The sequence below is a fragment of the Portunus trituberculatus genome, chromosome 15 (assembly GCF_017591435.1).
Source record: "Portunus trituberculatus isolate SZX2019 chromosome 15, ASM1759143v1, whole genome shotgun sequence".
Classification (NCBI taxonomy): domain Eukaryota; kingdom Metazoa; phylum Arthropoda; class Malacostraca; order Decapoda; family Portunidae; genus Portunus; species Portunus trituberculatus.
Window position 1 is genome coordinate 11,715,259 of NC_059269.1, and position 20,747 is coordinate 11,736,005.

General features: G+C 40.0%; 1 protein-coding gene across 5 annotated transcripts in view; it reads right to left on the reverse strand.

Annotated features, from left to right (window-relative positions):
* LOC123504326 overlaps positions 1-20,747 on the reverse strand; it is a 99,313-nt gene that overhangs the window by 31,575 nt on the left and 46,991 nt on the right. The gene's annotated exons all lie outside the window — the stretch shown is intronic.

Below are 20,747 nucleotides of genomic sequence, written 5' to 3' on the forward strand. Positions count from 1 at the left end.
ACACACACACACACACACACACACACACACACAAGCAGTAGTTTCTTCATATTATCTCTTAAAAGTTCTCTGCTGACTGTACACTAGAAACCAGATTATCGAGTCAGTTCTAAATACATGTCTTTCTAACCTAACTGTATTAAGCTTGAATTCTCTCTCTCTCTCTCTCTCTCTCTCTCTCTCTCTCTCTCTCTCTCTCTCTCTCTTTCTTTCTCTCTTGTATCGCTTAAATATCTCTCGATAATATTTCTCTTCGATCTGCGCCTCTGTTATATTATTCTGAACTTGTACGTCTTAATTTTCTCAGGAGCACGAACACACTAAGCGTACACACACACACACACACACACACACACACACACACACACACACACACACACACACACACACACACACACACACACAAACACAAACACAAACAGACACAGACACACGCGCACACACACACACACGCGCGCGCACACATACAAACACAACCATTAATGTCACAACACGCGTTAACTCTTTCAATTCCTTCATCCCTTTTGTGCATTTTCAGCTGCCTCATATTGCTTACTTGTCCTTCCAACGTTTGCTTTTTACATTGCATTAAAATCATTGTATACTTATTATCCTTTGTTAAACACACACCCACCGTTACCCCTTACCCTCCCGCCCAACAGATCATGGCTGCTTTTTATATTCGCTGCTTGATGACGCACAGCTGACGGTCAGTGTGGGCGTTGAGGCTGTTGTCAATCCGCCCCCCCCGCACACTAAGGTCTGCTAGCTAAGATGCGAGGGTATGCATGCAGGCGGATGTGGATGTGTGCGTATGCAAGAAGGGGGTCTAGTTTTGATTGTCTCTCGGTATGTACTGAATTGTCATCATTGTTATCTGTGAGTACCCGACTTCATTTAACCCCTTCAGTACTGGGACACATTTTTACCTTGAGATTTCTGTACGATTAGACGATTTTATTGACACCAGGTCTGAAGATGATGATTAGAGTCTTCACTATTTTAATCCCCACATAAGTTTCTGAAGCTGTATGAAATCACTAAATAGTAAGAAGAATGGATATGGAAACGCATCATGGTACTCAAGGGATTAAGATGAAGGATTTAAGACATTTATCCCTTCATTTCGGCTAACTCTCGGGCCTACAAGGGGACTGGCAACTAAGTGGGCCCCCTTTTTTTTTGTTATTATGTTCCCTTTGGCCAGTTTTCCCCTCTTACATAAAAAAAATAATAAATGAAGAAAATGGTAGTCTCCGCAAGATTAATTTAGGAACGCCTCATTAAACCAAAGTGACTAAAAAAAGACTAAATATTTCTTACTGTAACTATCAATGTTAATGTGTTACACTCAATGCAAGACAAAGAGACGAAGCGCAGTGATCTCCACATGGTAACCGACCGACTCCCATGCACGACACACACTGAGAAAACAAGTAAACAATTTTTTTCTCTCCGAAGTATCAAATAATCTTGTGCATCTTGGTCATTGTTAAACTATCACTACACTCATAAACACTCACTGGAAACGCTCAAAAGACTCCACTAAGGACAGTTTAAAGTAGTCAAGATGAAGTGTATAGTCCGAACATTAAGGATCCAAAGGAGTTTATCAGCAAAAAGGAAATAAAGGACATAATATATATAGAATGTGGCGAAAGACTTTGAAAAAGAGTGAACAACTAAAAGGAAATCTCTAAAACAGCTCCCTTCCTTTCCTCACACAAACAGACAAACACACAGAAGAAAGAAATTATAAAGCTAGAAGGAAAAGATTTGTCGCAGCACGGGATATACAATTGAACATAATCTGAATTAATAAAAGTTTGTCCCTCAAGAAATCATCGCTTTAACTCCTTCAATACCATGATGCGTTTCCATATCTATTCTGCTACTATTTGGTGATTTTATACAGCTTCAGAAACTTATGTGGGGATTAAAATAGTGAAGACTGTGGCCATTAATTTTCTGACCTCTATAGACCCTTCCTAACGTAAATAGAATCGTCTAATCGTACCCAAATCTCACGGTAAAAATGTGTCCCAGTACTGAAGGGGTTAAATGATTCAAGACACCAGGACCATGGACAGGGCTACTTCATGACCTTGACTGCTGCATGACTCTCAGTGCTATTAGTCTTAATTAACCATGAGTGGCGGCTGTGAGGGGCCCCCAGCCGAGTTTATGTACAATTTTATGAAGGTCACTCACCGCAAAGTCACAAGTCACACCACCATTTTTAAGTAAATATTTAACAGTCTCTATGAAGTGAATCACATGTATACTCGTGCACACATGCGGGTTAGGGGGACAGAAGGGCAGGAGTGAGAAGAGGAAGATGCTGGGTCCAGTGGTGCTGTTTGTGGACTATGTGAAGATGCGTCACTTAACTTTATTCGATAGTCTTTGCTGACTATGCTTTTGTTTACATATAAAGAGAAGGACTACTGGGAAAACTCCAAATTAAGCAAGTTATAGTGACAAAACTACGAGGTCATGATGGCGCCACCAGGACGAAAATAAAACCGATGCAAACAGAATTCACAATGCAAAAAATACGTACACTAATAAATTCATCCTCACTTTGAACGTAATTACTGGGAGTCTGTCAGAGTTCCTTGTGTTTGCTTTCTTTCAAACACGCCTTCTGTGTCCGTGCTTCCCCACAGCTCTTTATGCGCAACACCTCCTGTGAAATGGGTGTCTTGATTGCCAGTACCACGTAAATCTATTCTCGAACTGTATTCCTGACTTTATGACCAGTGATGCTTTGGTCCAATAGCACTTCCATCTTGAGTGAAGTAGATCGAATCCTCCTTTTCAGCTTCATTTTCTATTTCTTTGTTATGATGCACTCTCAATGGTTGCCACACTATGAGCTGCAATGTGTTCCACTTCTTTCTCTGCATTCCTGATTTTATGGTCGGTGGTGCTTTGGTGCAATAATTTTTCATCTTGAGTGAAGTAGATTGCACCCATTTCGTCTTTAACTCCTTCAGTATTGGAACGCATTTTTACCATGAATTTTGGGTGTGATTAGACCGTTTTATTGACTTTAGGAAGAGAGTATGGAGGTTAGAAAATTAATGGCTACACTCTTCACTACTTTAATCCCCCAACATTAATTTCTGAAGGTGTATAAAATCACCAAATAGTGACCAGAATGAATATGTAAACGCGTCCTGGTACTGGAGGGGTTAATTTCTAGGCTGGCTCACTCTTACCTATACGTTGAAGACTTCTTAATATAAATGTCACGTACACCATTCTCCGCGTAAGAATTTCCCAAAGATAAATTAATTTGAAGTAACTCCGTGCAACCTGAACTGACGGAATCTGATTTTTATGAACTCCTTCAGTACCATGACATGTTTTCATATTCATTCTGGTTGATATTTGGTGATTTTCTACAGCTTCAGAAACTTACGTGGGGAATATAATAATGAAGACACTGACCACTGATCTTCTGAGCGCCATAGATCCTTCTGTCTAATCACACCCAACACCCGTGGTAAACATGCGTCCCAATACAGGGAAAAACTATATTTGTGGAAAACCTGTTGGCGGCAGTGCTCGTAGTGAGAAATTTTTACGGTATACGCACTAATCCTCTCCATCTTTACCTCTCTCCTTCCTCACCCGCTCTCTCTCTCTCTCTGGGTTCATTGGTATGCATCTCCTCCACTACAACTACTTACCCTATCTTCATTTCCTATTCCCCTCACGCCTGCATACGCATGGGAACAGTAAGAGCACACACAACCCTCCGCTCGCGCCTCCTTCACCGTATCATTAACCCCTTCAGTACCATGACGCGTTTCCATATTCATTCTATTTACTATATGGTGATTTTATACAGCTTCAGAAACTCATGTGGGGGATTGAAATAGTGAAGACTGTGACTATTAATCCTCTGACCTCCATAGACACTTCTTAATGTCAATAAAATGGTCTTATCGTATGTAAATCTCAAGGTAAAAACGTGTCCCAGTACTAAAGGGGTTAATGCCAGAAAACAGGTTCGTAAGTGGATCCTTCCCCCACCCGGATGAGACTGGCTCAGACTGGCGGAGAGGGAAGGTGTGGCGTCTTCTCTTCACATTCCTCCTCTGTGTGTGTGTGTGTGTGTGTGTGTGTGTGTGTGTGTGTGTGTGTGTGTGTGTGTGTGTGTGTGTGTGTGTGTGTGTGTGTGTGTGTGTTGTGTGTGTGTGTGTGTGTGTGTGTGTGTGTGTGTGTGTGTGTGTGTGTGTGTGTGTGTGTGTGTGTGTGTGTGTGTGTGTGTGTGTGTGTGTGTGTGTGTGTGTGTGTGTGTCCAGGAACCCTACGTACAGTGACGTAATCTTAGCAATCTTTCAGAAGTAAACATACACCTACATACATTATAGATACGAGGACCAATTTACTGCTGATAGCCACTTAAGTAAAGGTTGCTCAGGAATCTCACTTCAAGGACACTCTAACTCTCTAATGAACCTTTGCCTTTCATGGTGTTCCTCGACACTAAACCATCGCTAACCTCTTCAATACTGGGACACATTTTTAACTTGAGATTTGTGTACGATAAGACCATTTTATTGACATTAGGAAGGCTCTATGGAGGTCAGAGGATTAATGACCAGAGTCTTCACTATTTTAATTGTCAACATGAGTTTCTGAAGCTGTATAAAATCACCAAATAGTAAGCAGAATGAATATGGAAACGCGTCATGGTACTGAAGGGGTTGACAAGGACAGCCACGAACGAAAGATGAGTAAAATACACTAATAACTATTACTGCGTTTCGTATTTTCACTGAGTTCCAAGTTCCCTGAGCCACTGACAATTATAGAGTTTGATTATAGATTCTTGGCAGATTAAGAGTATAAAACATCAAGTGGAAATGTTCAATACAAAATAGAATAATGAATCAGTACAAAAATAAGGAGCCACAGTGTTTTGCAATTTGAGAATCTTTAAAATCTTGTCTTTTTCTGCAGTGTATTTCATTCCCGTGTGGGTGATGGTGATGAAACAAGTGGAGCGAGTACAAGAGTGGCATTAATGTCCTGAAGTGTGATATGTTGTTTGCTTCCCACTGGCATTCAGGTTAGCGTGTTCCTGAAGCTCTCACGCGCAGGTGCTCCTCTTTCATCAGGTGTTCGCTCGTTGTCTCGGCAAGTGGCTCTCAGTCATTTTTAGGTTCATGCACCCTCTTAGACGCTTTCGAGAAATGCATATACACTAGTGACTAGAGCCTGGGACGATTAACAATTCAAATGAAAACAATGCATAAACACACACACACACACACACACACACACACACACACAACGTAGTGAATAGCACAGTTTTTTTTTTTTTATGTCATCATTTGAAGCAGTTAAGCCACACGCCCTGAGAAGCCATGGCAGCAGCGAGGCCAATTACATCCCTGGGGGGCAGCGACTGTTTGTGTGAACTAATGCGTAGTTCCAAAGAAAAACATGTTTTCAAGTTCAGCGAGTAATGGAGATGAATAGCACAGTCTAAACACATCTATTGTTTAATGCGAGGTTACTGCGACGTTAAGCATGAAAATAATGTACAAATATTTATACTCACCAATATCTCCTTAGTTTCTCTTAACAGACATCAATTTAGTGAATGAGGAAGCTTCCTATACTGTGCTTGTCTTATCTCTTCCAATCACCCTTATTCAGAGACGCCTTGCTCTTTCACCACGACAATTTTCAAGGCCACAGAAACGACTAGACGGGTTTTCAAGACAGTTTCTTCTTATAACAAGGTATAAATCTTACCAATCTACCACTGGAAACATAAAAATATCCTTAAAAACACGAGTATCTTGAAGTAGAGCAGAGGTGGGCAAACTACACGGCCCACCAAAGGAATTCATAAGGCTCGAGAAGTGTGTGTAAATTTGAAAGAGCAATTTAATAAACAACGCCAAATATTATTGTGAGCATTTCATTTTCTTCCCGCAAGTGTGCACATGCATTTACTTTTGTACTTTAAATATTAATGATTTTGGGTTAATTAATTGTATGCGGCCCTATAAGATTGTGATTTTTTAATGTGTCCCTAGCACTGAAAATTTGCCCACCCCTGAAGTAGAGCCTTTGGAAAGTAGTGATGACCAGGGAGCAAAGCGTTTCAGAATACGAACTGATATCCTGCCTATCACCATAGCAATCAGTCTTTTTGGCACCAGAGGACACGCGAACATGTCACCACTGCCACTGACTGATGTTCCTACTTACACATAACACTTTCCTATCCTGTTTTTCAAGCGTCCCTGAAACAAAACACTGGATCATGAACGCCAACATCAGATTAGTAAATAAGAATCAGAAACACGAATACATGTTTTGGGTAAAATAACAAACTTGCTTCACGCCTCATTACTGAATTTGAAAAGGAAGCCAGTGTGTCGCGGCCAGACAGGTTACTACTCGCTCAGCTCTCGAATTCCTGTTTTAGTTTACTCTAATGTTATTTTTCGAACTTCACGTTTTTTTTTAAAGATTCATGTGTTTCATCAGCAAGTTAGAGTACCAATAATGGCAGTTACGATGTTCCCACGTCCTCAGCTGGCAACGTGACTGGCAGAATTGAAGCAGGGTACAGTAACTGGCCGAGAATAGATGCAATTAAACAGTCTAATTCGGATTTAGAGATATAGTGCTATTTGTTATTTTACGACGCGTTTCTGCAAATTATCTGTTGCCGGTAGCACAAAATGTCATGCCCTTGAGACCGACTCCTCCTTAAGCTTCACCAAATGATGTATCAGCGCCGCTAGAATGATGGTGCTGCTTGTATTATCTCACCAATGCATTTTTTTCAACGATTTTTCTTCTCTCAAAAGGACTATTTCTTATCTTCTTACGTTCTAAAGGTCAAGATGATAAGTTAAGTTCTAATGGATGCTTCAGCCCAGTTGTGTAGAATGCCATAGAAGGAACATGACTACAAGTACTACATTTCATGGCATACTGAGCAGATAATGATGAATACCAGAGAGAGAGAGAGAGAGAGAGAGAGAGAGAGAGAGAGAGAGAGAGAGAGAGAGAGACGCTTATAAATGAATATCTCTGAAACAAAACTACATTCACTTACTAAAATACTTTCCAGCTTAACCGTGACGATGACAGCAACACAAACCACTCAACACTTACAAACACAATACGTAACATTCATATCATAGCCTTCGTGATGACAAAAATGGATGAATATGCGTCACACGTTACACAAGGGACTCCTGACACCTTTTAAGGTAGTACTGGACTTGCTGGGAGCCTTCGAGAAGCTGGGAGTGTTCAAATACCTGTATGTAGCATGACTAGCCACATTCTTATTCATTACACCTTCCTTACAGTTGCTGGCACCATGTAAGGCCTTGCTCTTGAAGTCCAAATACATTCAGTCCAGGCATATTCTGGCTCATGGTTTCTATAGTGAAGTGACAGATAATAGGGGTCCTTAAGGCATAACGTAAATGTGATGGGGTGTATTAGGCTATTAGCTGAGTTATTTGTTTATCTATTTTTTGTACAAGGCTACTGCGTTTGAATAGATGGAGATATTCTAAACTGGGTACGAAAAAAAAATAAATGGATTGAATAACGGTGGTAGTAAATGGGAATGTTATATACAGGGATGTAAATATATAACTAGAAATATTTTATACCCCAATAGCTGAAATTCAAGTAGGTACAGAACGTATTTCCTTTAGTTACCGTTAAAATACTGTGTTTTCTCTGTTTATTCGCGCTATTATATTTCAGGGGTAACTATAACAGCTTCAATAACACTGCAGAGAATGCTTATATACTCTTTTATATTATTTCTATATACGGTAAAGATACTTATGCTTCCCAGTTAGCCTATCCAGATATCTGATATGCGAAAAAGTAGTATTTATATCTGTATTTTGTGAAATGAGACCAGTAGAACAGAGAGAGAGAGAGAGAGAGAGAGAGAGAGAGAGAGAGAGAGAGAGAGAGAGAGAGAGAGAGAGAGAGAGAGAGAGAGAGAGAGAGAGAGAGAGAGAGAGAGAGAGACGAAACCAACAGAAACAGTGATTATGTCTGCCTGCCAGCCAACAGACATTAATGTTCATGAACACACACACACACACACACACACACACACACACACACAATTCGGTGCATACTTTATCTCAGCTCCCCAGCCAGCCAGTCAGTCAGCCAGCCAGCCAGCCAGCCAGTCAGCCAGCCAGCCAGCCAGCCAGCCAGCCAGCCAGCCAGCCAGCCAGCCAGTCAGCCAGCCAGTCAGTCAGTCAGTCAGCCAGCCAGCCAGCCAGCCAGTCAGTCAGTCAGTCAGTCAGTCAGTCAGTCAGTCAGTCAGTCAGTCAGTCAGTCAGTCAGTCAGCCAGCCAGCCAGCCAGCCAGCCAGCCAGCCAGCCAGCCAGTCAGACAGTCAGCCAGCCAGCCAGCCAGCCAGGCAGCCAGCCAGCCAGCCAGCCAGGCAGCCAGCCAGCCAGCCAGCCAGTCACAGCCAGCCATTCCCCCAGTCAGTCAGTCAGCCAGTCAGTTACCAGGCCAGCCAGCCAGTTAGTTAGTCAGTCAGTCAGTCTGCGGTTCGCATCACACCACCACCACCACCACCACCACTTCTAGCCACTTCAGACCACGAGGACGCCAAATGCTCCCTCCGAATTCTTTCACAGACTTATTTTCCTCTTTCTTCTTGCGAGGAAAATTGTTAACTGCTGTTAGTCAAAGAGCACTCCATTACACGCCACTGTGCCGCTTACTTACTCATGCCCAACATCTGCACCTTTTCCCTCAGTCCCATGCACCCCGCACCCCTTCGCTTGGGTGGCCCTCGCTCGCTCTCTGTGAAATGTATTCATGGAAGACTTTCTGCGTTTAAAAGGAAGCCAGTGTACCAGGTTACTACTCGCTCAGCTCTCTAATTCCTCTGTTCTAATTTATTTATTTATTTTTCTAATTTGATCATGTTTTTTTTTTAAAGGTTCATGTGTTTCTTTGGATTATGAAACTTACTTTTTCTCATCTTAAGAGCTGTACACTATATATTTCCAGGTCATTATTCGCTCAGCAGTCTAATTCCTCTGTTCTAATTTATTTATTTTTTTTCTAATCTGATCATGTTTTTTTAAAGGTTCATGTGATTTTTTGAGTTATGTGGCTTATTTCATGTCATCTATCAAGAGCTGTACACTATATATTGGCAGGTCATTACTCGCTTAGCTCTCTAATTCCTGTATTCTACTTTATTTTTATTTTTTTCCTACATTGATTACATTTTTTTTTAAAGGTTAATGTGTTTCTTTGGGGCATGTGGGTTATTTTTTTGTCATTTATCAAGAGTAATTGTACACTATATATTGGCAGGTCATTACTCGCTTAGCTCTCTAATTCCTCTATTCTAATCTATTTTTTTTTCCTACCTTGATCACATTTTTTTTTCAAAGCTTCATGTGTTTCTTTGGGATATGCGGGTTAATTTTTGTGATCTGTAAAGAGCCGTACACTATACACCGGCAGGTTGCTACTCGCTTGGCTCTCTAATTCCTGTTTTATTGATTTTTCTTTGAACTCGATCATATTTTCAGTGTCAAGGTTTCTATGAGTTAGGTGACTTAATACTTTGCCATCTAAAGAACTGTGCACAATATATTATGATTTCTTTTTTCTATGTAAGAGGGTAAAGCTAGCTAAGGGCAACATGACACGAAGAAAAAAAAAGACCCATTACGTTGAAAGTCCCCTTAAGTTTGTACATGGCCACTTATAATTCCACACAGAACGAAAGAGTGCACAAGTAATGACATTAATCCCTTCAGTACCATGACGCGTTTCCATATTCATTCTGCTTACTATTTGATGATTTCATACAGCTTCAGAACGTTATATGTGGGGGATAAAATAGTGAAGACTGTGGTCATTAATCGCCTGACCTCCATAGACCCTTCCTAATATGAATAAAATGGTCTCATCGTACACAAATCTCAAGATAAAAATGTGTTCCAGTATTGTAGAGATTAAAACACAGTACGGACGTATTCTCTTTCTTTCCCTAACGTCAATCTATCAGTCTGAACAACAACCTCCCCACCTTGTCCCGCATCACCCGGGCTATCAATCAGTCTGCCAATCTACCCGCCAATGTGTCCGTCCCCTTGACTTGTCTGACGTGACCTGTGTATGGCAAATGATCCTGGTTACCTCTGACCTTCGCCGTGTTGTGTCGCATAAACTCCACTGTGTCAAGACCCATGTTGGATGACGCCACTCACTCTTAACCTGTCTCGCTAACAACTAGCAGATGAAGTGAGGCGAAACAGTAACCCTTATTTTTTTCTTCTTATGTAAGAGAGGAAAGCTGGCCAAGGGAAACATAAAATAAAAAAGAGCCCACTTAGTTAGTCCCCTTGCAGGTCCGAGAGTTAGCCAAAAGAAAAGGATGTCTTGTAACTTCCCTCTTAAATAAAGCCAAGTTAGAGGAAGCTGGAAATACAGAAGCAGGTAGGGAGTTCCAGAGTCTACCAGAGCTGACAACACATCGGTATGAAAGAGTCTTCCCATTCATTTCTAACTCTTGTCTTCGCCTCTTCATTCAAGCTTGCAATCTCCCCATACTCTTACATACTGACTATCACAACCTTTAGTTCCTCGTAAGGACTGCTTTTTGGAAGGATTCTCATGGTTAATTCTCCTTACTTATGCTATATAATCCTTGAGGAACTACGACAGCACTTCTACGCCGCATCTTTCAACATATTTAAAACACTCTACCTAAAGTTGCACGGATTTCTAAGAGTGTTTGTATGGTTCTAGTGATATTTTTAACCCCATCAGTACCATGACGCGTTTTCATATTTATTCTGCTTGCTATTTGTTGATTTTATACAGCTTCAGAAACTTTTGTGGGGATATAAAATAGTGAGGACTCTGGTCATTAATCTTCTGACTTCAATAAACCCTTCTTATGTTATCAAAATCGTCTAATCCTACCCAAAACTCGAGGTAAAAATGCGTCCCAGTTCTAAAGGGATTAATAAGATTTCTGTTTTATTAATAGAAAGACTCTTGAGAACCTAACCATTTATCCGGATTTCTAAGAGTGCTCATATGGTTTTACTGATATATTGATAAATTTCTATATCAATAACAGGAGAAAGACTTGAGCAGCAGCTAATCATCTCTGTAGCCTTTGAAAGTAGCCGTGGTGAGAGAACGAAATAAAGAAGACCAGAACATCAAAATAAGAACATAAACACTAATAAAGAAAGGTTGCACTAGAATTAAACAAAGACTTACACAGGAAGACGAAAACCAGAGAAATTAGTGGTGTGACCTTTCCTTAGATTACTGTTTGACCTCTCATTGCTTTCCCTTATTTAGCAGTGACACAGGATGAAGACAAAAACGCAACAATAACAGCAGCAGCAGCAGCAACAACAACAACGAAACCAACAACAATAATAACAACAGCAGTAACAACAACGACAGTAGCAGCAGCAACAACAACAACAACAACAACAACAACGAAAGCAACAACAACAACGAAAACAGCAACAACAACAACAACAACGACAATAACAGCAGCAACAACAACAAAGACAACAACGTCAAAAACAACAACAAATTTCTAAATATTCAATCTGGATAAACTAATGAATACTTACATACACCATACAATAATTCCAAACACAATTTTTTTCCTTTCAATTAATTCACGAAGGAAATAAAACATGGAGTGGCTAATTTTGTCTGTGTGTCTGTGTGTCCGCCTGGCGCTACATACTTGCTGGCCGATACATTATTTGGCGGGAATTATGGCCTCGTTACACACTCACATCCGGCAAGCGTATAATGGAGGTGTTTCGCTCCAATAATTTCGCGGTGCAGTTTGTTCTCTCTTGTGTCCATTTGAGGGAGAGAACCATTTGTTTACGTCAACCGTCATTCTGCCACACCCGCTGAACTCTCTCACACGCACGCACGCACACACACACACACACACACAGGTCTCTCTCTCTTTCTCTCTCTCTCTCTCTCTCTGGCGGTGTATTCTAGTACGTATATTTCAGCATTCTCAGTTATATGAAACCTAATTCTTTGCTATATATCCATTTAAACCACGAATTCTCATCCAATTTTCATATATCAGGTAAATTTAATCTTTCCTCTCTCTCTCTTACACAAGGCAATCAAGGGGACAAAGAGACAAAGGTGCAGGGGAGCTGAGAGAAAGAGAAATTTAAGCCATATGAAATTTTTCCACACGTACAAAGTGACACGTTTTCTTCCTTTCCATACATCACTTGACCTTCCTGCGGTCGCTTCATGCTAACCTGTGACACTATCTGGATTTAGGAATGTCATAAGTCCCAACGTGTGGAAATATTTGAGGGAAGAGAGTGAGGCAGGTGAAATGGAAAAAAAAAAAAAAAAAAAAAAAAAAAAAAGTTAGGACGCTTTGTAAAAAAAAAAAAAAAAAAAAAAAAAAAAAAAACTAGGAATGGGTAGTGAAAAGTGAAGTAGAGATAAACGTAACTGTGTGTGTGTGTGTGTGTGTGTGTGTGTGTGTGTGTGTGTGTGTGTGTGTGTGTGTGTGTGTGTGTGTGTGTTTGTCCTCCAGCGAAAGAAGAGTGACTGAGGAAGACGGCAAAGCAGGGGAAGGGAGAAGCTGAGAATCTTTCACCATTGACTTCCAAGGAAAAGTTTGAAAGAAGAGTTCACCTTTAGAGTCAAAAGAGATGGCAATGCTGTCGTCAGGGCTGGAGCGGGGAGGGACAGAAGAAGAAGAAGAAGAAGAAGAAAAAAAAAAAAAATGAAAAGAAGAAAAAGTTTACAGATGAACGAAAATTTGTCACATTATCCAATATTTTTTTTTCCTTTAGTTAAAATAATTGTGACAAGTCGTTCCGTACACCAGGCAAGATTTCTGGATAAGAGAGTGAAGGTGGAATGGAAAGCGTATTAGACAGAATAGTTAGAAGAATGAATTAGTTGTCTGATATGAGCGGCAGAGCAAATGAATTCTATATTTCATCTTTCTTGGAATCTCTCTCTCTTTTCCACATTTGTCAGGGTAAGGGTATCCATCTCTCTCTCTCTCTCTCTCTCTCTCTCTCTCTCTCTCTCTCTCAAATCTCTTCCCATATTACTTCTTTCGCTCGTCTTTTTCATTTTTTTCTCTGTCTTTTCCCTCATAAAATTTGCTTCCTCTTCTCCCCTTCCTTCTTTTCTTTTTTTTTTCTTTTTCCTTTCTTTAAAATCTGTCCTCGCTCTCTCACCTCCCTTCCCACTTTCCTTCTGTTTCTCTTTTTTATATGTTCGGAATCTGTTCTTATGTTCCTGCATTCCTTCTTTACTCTCCTTTTTTCTTGTCACAGCTTATTTCCTTTCTATATTTGCCATTCTCTCTCTCTCTCTCTCTCTCTCTCTCTAAAGTGGTTTCGTTTGTGTGTGTGTGTGTACAAAAAATTTACCCTCCTCTGACTTCTTTTTACACTGATTTACTGATTTCATGGTTGACATTAAACCTTGAAAACACCTCAACGAAAAAGGAAATAACAACACGGAGTCTCTTACCACAAGTCTCCTCCTACGTATAGAGTTTCCCAGCATACCCAAGTCAGCCTCTTATACAGTGAAACCTTGCACGTGCTGTTTCTACACAAAGCTTCTAACTCTGGTAAATTAACTGCCACGCGACTTTGTGATACTAATAAGAGTTTTGGTGTAAGCGGATCCAGTGAAATACAATGAAGAGTGCCGTGGGGATCTTCAGAGGGTATACGGCTTTACGTGAAGTCTTAATGATGCTGCACCCTGTTTATACTGCTCCTTTCATCCTTCATTCCCTTGGCAGAGGACATTTACTTATATTCTGTTACGTCATACTGTAATTGTCTTTTAACCCCTTCAATACCATGCCACTCTTTCATATATATATATATATATTCTGATTACTATTTGGTGATTTTTTACAGCTTCAGATACTTATGTGAGGATTAAAATAGTGAAGGTTCTGTCCACTAATCTTCTGACCTCAGTAGACACTTCCTAATCTAAATAAAGTGTCCAATAATACAAAAAAACATCGTAGAAAATGCGTCCCAGTACTGAAGGGTTTAAATGTAAGCCGTTTACCAATAATTAAGGTATTTTAGTCCGACGGCAAATGATCGTGTTGTAGCGTCATTTTTTCAATATGCAAGTTTTTGACGCGCGTTATGTGTAAACACGGGACATGAAACAATATTCACGCTAGCACAAGGGATGAAAGAACAAGCAGCAGCAGACTTATTGGCCTTCACCAGCCTGCTTGTGATGGATGCAATGAACGCACAATAAAATCTAAAGTAAAAACAATGAAAGAGGGAGTTTTCAATGGTGTCAAAACTTACCTGTGTTGAAAAGACTATTCACCTTTAACCCCTTCAATATTGGGATGCTTTTTTACCTTGAGGTTTTGGGTACGATTAAACGATTTTATTGACACTAGGAAGGGTCTACAGAGGTCAAAAGATTAATGGCTAGAGTCTTCACTATTTTAATCCCCCCTCATAAGTTTTTGAAGCTGTATAAAATCACCAAATAGTAAGCAGACTGGATAAAGGAACGCGTCACGATACTAAAGACATTAACCCCTTCAATACTGAGACCCATTTTTACCACGACTTTTGGGTACCATTAGACGATTTTATTTGCATCATTGTGAGTCTACGGAGGTCAGAAGATTAATGGCCACAGTTCTCTCTTCTCCTCTCTCATCCTTATCCCTTGAAGTCTCAGCTGTACACAGTGTTCTAAGTACTCTTCTCTTCATCTCTTACCACCCATTCAAACCTTACTACATAAACACTATCCATTCAAACTCTACCAGCTTTTTGCCTTCTCTGCACCATATCACCCTCTCATCTCTCTCTCTCTAACTTTAACTATGGTGGTTCCTGAAGGAGTACTGAAGGGGTATGGCCTCAGTTTCCAGGAGTAGCTTGCGGCGCCTCCTGGTCTCCACTCCCTCAGCAGATGGCACATTCACACCGGCGCGAAGAAAGTGCCACATTCACATGCCTGCAACACACCCACAAGAACACATCCATGAATATTTACATGCCTTTGTTTCTTGAGAGGAGGAAAAAACATCTCCCATTTCCATTCTGTCTGTGTATTGTCTCTGTCTGTCTGTCTGTTTGTTTGTCTGTGCCTTTGTTTCTTGAGGAGGAAAAAAACATCTCCCATTTCCATTCTGTCTGTATATTGTCTCTGTCTGTCTGTCTGTTTGTCTGTCTGTGCCTTTGTTTCGTGAGGAGGAAAAAACATCTCCCATTTCCATTCTGTCTGTGTATTGTCTCTGTCTGTCTGTCTGTCTGTCTCTGTTTCTGTTTTTCTTTTTTCTCAGTCTAACATGATAAAGAGGTACAGTAGTGTTAAAAGATAGGAACTAATGTGATAAGGAATACAAAGCGAAAAGTGTCTGTGGTAAGAACTTGAACGTTGAAATTTTGTTACGTAATTGATGAAATAACGAGGAAAAATATTACAGAAACAATGAGATAAAAAAAAATGAAGTACTAAAAACATAACCGATTGAGATTTAAAATATAAATAATGAATACGACAAAATACACAATACACGTTTACTTTAAGATCTTTAGCCATTTAGGTAGAAACACCACCGGGAAAGTGGACAATGCAGGCAAGAATAAACCATTAACTCGAGGGAGGAAAGGTTTAACGGACGACTGACTACCGCTTTGAACAGACACCAACGGCCGACTGACTACCGCTTTGAACAGACACCAGATTGAAGCACTACAAAGAAATACCACAACTTTATTGCTTCACCTTAATCCCTTCAGTACCATGACGCGTTTCCATATTCATTCTGGTTACTATTTGGTGATTTTATACAGATTAAAAAACTCATGCGGGGGATTAAAAAGAGTGAAGACTGTGCCCATTAGTCTTGTGACCTTCAAAGACCCTTCCTAATGTCAATAAAATGGTCTAATCGTACACAAATCTCAAAGTAAAAAAGTGTCCCAGTACTGAAGGTTCTGTGCATGATACATTTATTACTTTAAACTATTAACTCTGAGGTAGGAAAGGTTCTGGTGTGTTCAAGTCACGATTGTTACCGGGACTCTCTACAGAGGCGTAACGCGGAAGATTGGGAGAAATTGCCCCAGGATTTTTTTGAGTGGTTGTGGCAGAGGAATATTAACGCGAGGCTACGGGTGAAGTGTTAGAATAAAAATACAAATGTGTCGTGATTTACTAGAGCGAGAAGTTTGGTGAGAATGTAAATGTGTGGAAAGTGATGCATTTGGTGAAGGCAGAAGATAAAGTGAACAGCCGCTAGGAAATGGACAAAGGAAATACTAGTAGTAGTGGTGGTGGTGGTAGTAGTAGTAATAGTAGTAATATAAGTAGTAGTAGTAGTAATATAAGTAGTAGTAGTAGTAGTAGTAGTAGTAGTAGTAGTAGTAGTAGTAGTAGTAGTAGTAGTAGTAGTAGTAGTAGTAGTAGTAGTAGTAGTAGTAGTAGTAGTAGTAGTAGTAGTAGTAGTAGTAGTAGTAGTAGTAGTAGTAGTAGTAGTAGTAGTAAGTAGTAGTAGTAGTTGTAGTATAAGTAGTAGTAGTAGTAGTAGTAGTAGTAGTAGTAGTAGTAGTAGTAGTAGTAGTAGTAGCAGTAGCAGTAGCAGTAGCAGTAGCAGTAGCAGTAGCAATAACAGTAATATTATTATTATTATTATTATTATTATTATTATTATTATTAGTAGTAGTAGTAGTAGTAGCAGCTATGTGTAAGCCCTTTTTAACAAAGCACACGGAACATTAATCAGATGAAATATTGTAAACCACTAATCAACCATCAACAAAGTAACAATAACCCAAAACAATTTACGAGCGAGAATAAAGAAGCAGCATAATTCACTCTGATGTATTTCCCTTTTCCTTCTGTAGGTTAATTAAACACTTTCCATGTCCTGTTCTGATGCACTACTGACAATAACAAGAACAGAAACTAATGTGAATTGAGGCAAGAGTCCTGTACCTAATTTGCGTTTGTCTATCAGGAGAGCAATTCCTGACCCGAATCCTGAGAAGATCCCCTGAAATTTGGCATCATTTTCTTTCCGTGACGTGATCTCAGTTTTTACGTGAATGGTGGCGGGAACCGATGTGAGAGAGAGAGAGAGGGAGAGGGAGAGAGAGAGAGAGAGAGAGAGAGAGAGAGAGAGAGAGAGAGAGAGAGAGAGAGAGAGAGAGAGAGAGAGAGAGAGAAATACGTGGAAAATGGCTGATTGACACACACAGATAGACAGGCAAACAAGAACAGACATATAGGTATAAAACTGTGTGTGTGTGTGTGTGTGTGTGTGTGTGTGTGTGTGTGTGTGTGTGTGTGTGTGTGTGTGTGTGTGTGTGTGTGTGTGTGTGTGTGTGTGTGTTGTGTACTCGTCAGGTCTTTCAATCGGCTGTTCATCACATATCAAAGGCTAGTCTCTGAAAGGTCACTGGAAGGACAGACAATTTAATGAAAAAGACAATTACAATACGTATATGAAAAAAAAAAAAAAAAAAAAAAAAAAAAAAAAAAAAAAAAAGTGTCACGTCAGCCAGCGATGCGATATGTTTAAATGGACTTTGAAGACTAAAAGATCAAGGTTTACTAAGGAAGAGATCACGAAAATACTCACTTTGAACTTACTTCCCAGAGAGAGAGAGAGAGAGAGAGAGAGAGAGAGAGAGAGAGAGAGAGAGAGAGAGAGAGAGAGAGAGAGAGAGAGAGAGAGAGAGAGTAAATAAAAAAAATATTAGCTTTCTTCTCTAAATAAAAATAAAAAAAAAACTTACTAAAACGGAATAACACAATTTCAGCGCCTTAGTCCTTATCACAAATTATTTAGCTGTATACTTCTTATCACATTGCTGTCTACCTTTCTAACACTATTACAACTTCTTTCTTATAAATATTTCAACAATTTACACCTATCCTCAAATTTTAAGGCCCTCATGGTAGATTCGCCCACAGAAAAATCGTTCAAGATCAAGAATAAGAACAGTCAATTATGGTTATAGACTCCAACCAAGAATTTCCCTCGCCTGGAGAGAAAAACGAAATCCACAAGCTTGGGAAGGAGAGACAGAGCAGACCAGGGGAGGACATCTGTTCAGGGTGATGGTTTTCCTCTTCAGGGAGTTACCGGCTTCTACAGACAAAGACCGAGCGTTCCTCCGTTAAATTTTACACGAGTCAGCTGGTTTGCAATGTACGCCTCTTTCCCTTTCGCCTGGAAAAGGATATCCGCCTGACCTCCTTACAAGAGCGCCGCCGATCTCTGGGGAACACAAAACCCAGTCGCGATTAAAGTTTGCGTTCCGACTGCGGGGAAAGTTAGAGCAGAAAAAAGTACGGGATGAAAAAAGAGGAGAGAGAAAAAAATGTTGTGAAAGAAGTATAGAAGAGAAGAAAAATGTGAGGTGCGAGGGAAATTCAAGTTCGCTAAAAAAGAAAAGAATGAAAGTCGAGATAAAAAGTTAAAAAAAAAAAAAAAATGCTGAACAAGGAACCACGAAAGTCACAAAGTACAAAGTCGCGTTTCGTCTGGCCGGTTTTCCCTCAGAAGAATTTTATTGTGTACAAAAACTTTACCTTATATTTTGCTCTCCTCTGATTTCCAGCTTTCCTTCTTAATTCTTGCTTTCCCCGACACATAATCCTTCGGTTCAATCTCTTTTCTGCAATGTTTTCTCTCCTTAGTAATTTTCACCTCCTATTTCTCTTTTCTGTCCATATTTTTACTCTGTTTTATTCATCACGTACCTTCGTCCTTTCCTTTTCCGTTTCCTGTCCTCTTTACTCTCCATTCTGTCCACCAGATTTGAGAGCATCGCTGGAACTAAAAATGTCACGATGGAGGTGTTTGTTATATTCTCTCTAGTAATGGTGCTTTGTGGTGCAACTGTAGATTGGTAGATTTGGATAGGATGAAAGAATGGACAGGTAAATGGCAAATGCAGTTCGATGTTAACAAGTGCAGGGTACTGAGCGTAGGTAGAGATTATTCACATATTAGATACACGATAAATAACGATGCACTAGGAAGTTTCAAGATGGGGACACACACACACACACACACACACACACACAACGACAGCGAGAGAAAACAAAACAAAAACAAGAGGTAGAGTATTTTTGTATATAAGATCTGAAATTATTCCAAATCACACGAAATCAGTAAACTCTTCAACAAACTGATGCATAAACAAGTAGAAAAAATTGACAGAGTAAAAGGCGAAAGAATAGATAAAATATAACAAAGAGCAATTTAGTATTTTGATAAGAGAAGCACTGAAAACTGCAATCAACACGACAGTACACAAACACACTGACAAAGATAGGACCGTCCCACTTGACAAAAAGAAAACGAAAACTATCAAGAGGCGAGAAAGTAAGAGCTAGAATTTCAACAACGATGGAAATACAAATATATACAGAAAGAAAATATGATCACCGTGAATGTTATGAGAGAGAGAGAGAGAGAGAGAGAGAGAGAGAGAGAGAGAGAGAGAGAGAGAGAGAGAGAGAGTTATCACAGGGACACCGCGACACAGATCACCGGGAAAGGAATTGAGGAGTGCGTGCAACTTTAAAAACTGCAGGTCTGGTCTTCACTCAGCAGATTGAACCTTCCACTGGACGGGATAAGTCAATAGCAGACCCGGGCAGAGAGGCATTCAAGATGAGCTTGGTTGGTATTCCCATTCTGGAAAATCTCGCCAAACACTAAGCTATCTATTTTTCAGGTAACTGCACATCCTCATATTGCATCTTATATAGGATTGGATACCTTCCCCACGTGTCTGGCTTACCCTCTGGCCAATCTCTTACTCACCACCTCATACCTGTGTTAAGTTTACCTACATATCGCCTTGAATTTACCTCTTTATCGCTGGTTTCGTGGTGGCTTCCAGAATAGAAAACGAGGGGTAAAAAATATCAATGAAAGAAAATGCCCATCCCCATTTTCTTTGCTTTGTTGGGGTGAATATAAAATTTTTGGGTGGGGGAGAGCGTTATCAGCCTTCAGTGCTTGTCCCTTTTAGTCGCCTTTTACAGCACACAGAAAATACCGAGATATGTTCTGTGAGTCCCCAATGCTCCAGGAACAAGGCCATTCTGTCTGTCTGTATGTGTAACTATCCGTCTTTATCAACTAGCCATAATAATTCACCAGCATAATTCTAAATGCACTCGATCTTTCTCTGCCTTCATTTACCTCAGCGTAAAAACAAATTAATCATTATGTGTTATGTATAATCCTGACATATTTTTATAGTAATCCTCACAATTTTTACAGCCAGAACTAGACACATTAATAGATTGTAACAGTATTGAATCAACACATCATACTTTAAAAATCTTACTAAACAAAGAATACTGGAACACATTTTTACCTTGAGTTGTGGGCACGATTAGACGATTTTGTTGAGGTCAGAAGATTAATGGCCACGTCTTCACTATATTAATCCCCACACAAGTTTCTAAAGCTGTAAAAAACCGCCATATAGTAAGCAGGATGAATATGGAAACGCGTCATGGTACTGAAGGGGTTCAGACAAACAGTAAAAGAACATCAATTCCTCATGATTGTGTTTGTGATAACGTGCGCCATTTAATGTAAAGTAAGAGACGTAGAGTGGAGAATGAAGGCCATTAAAAGTGTATTAATGCAGATAGTCATAATACTG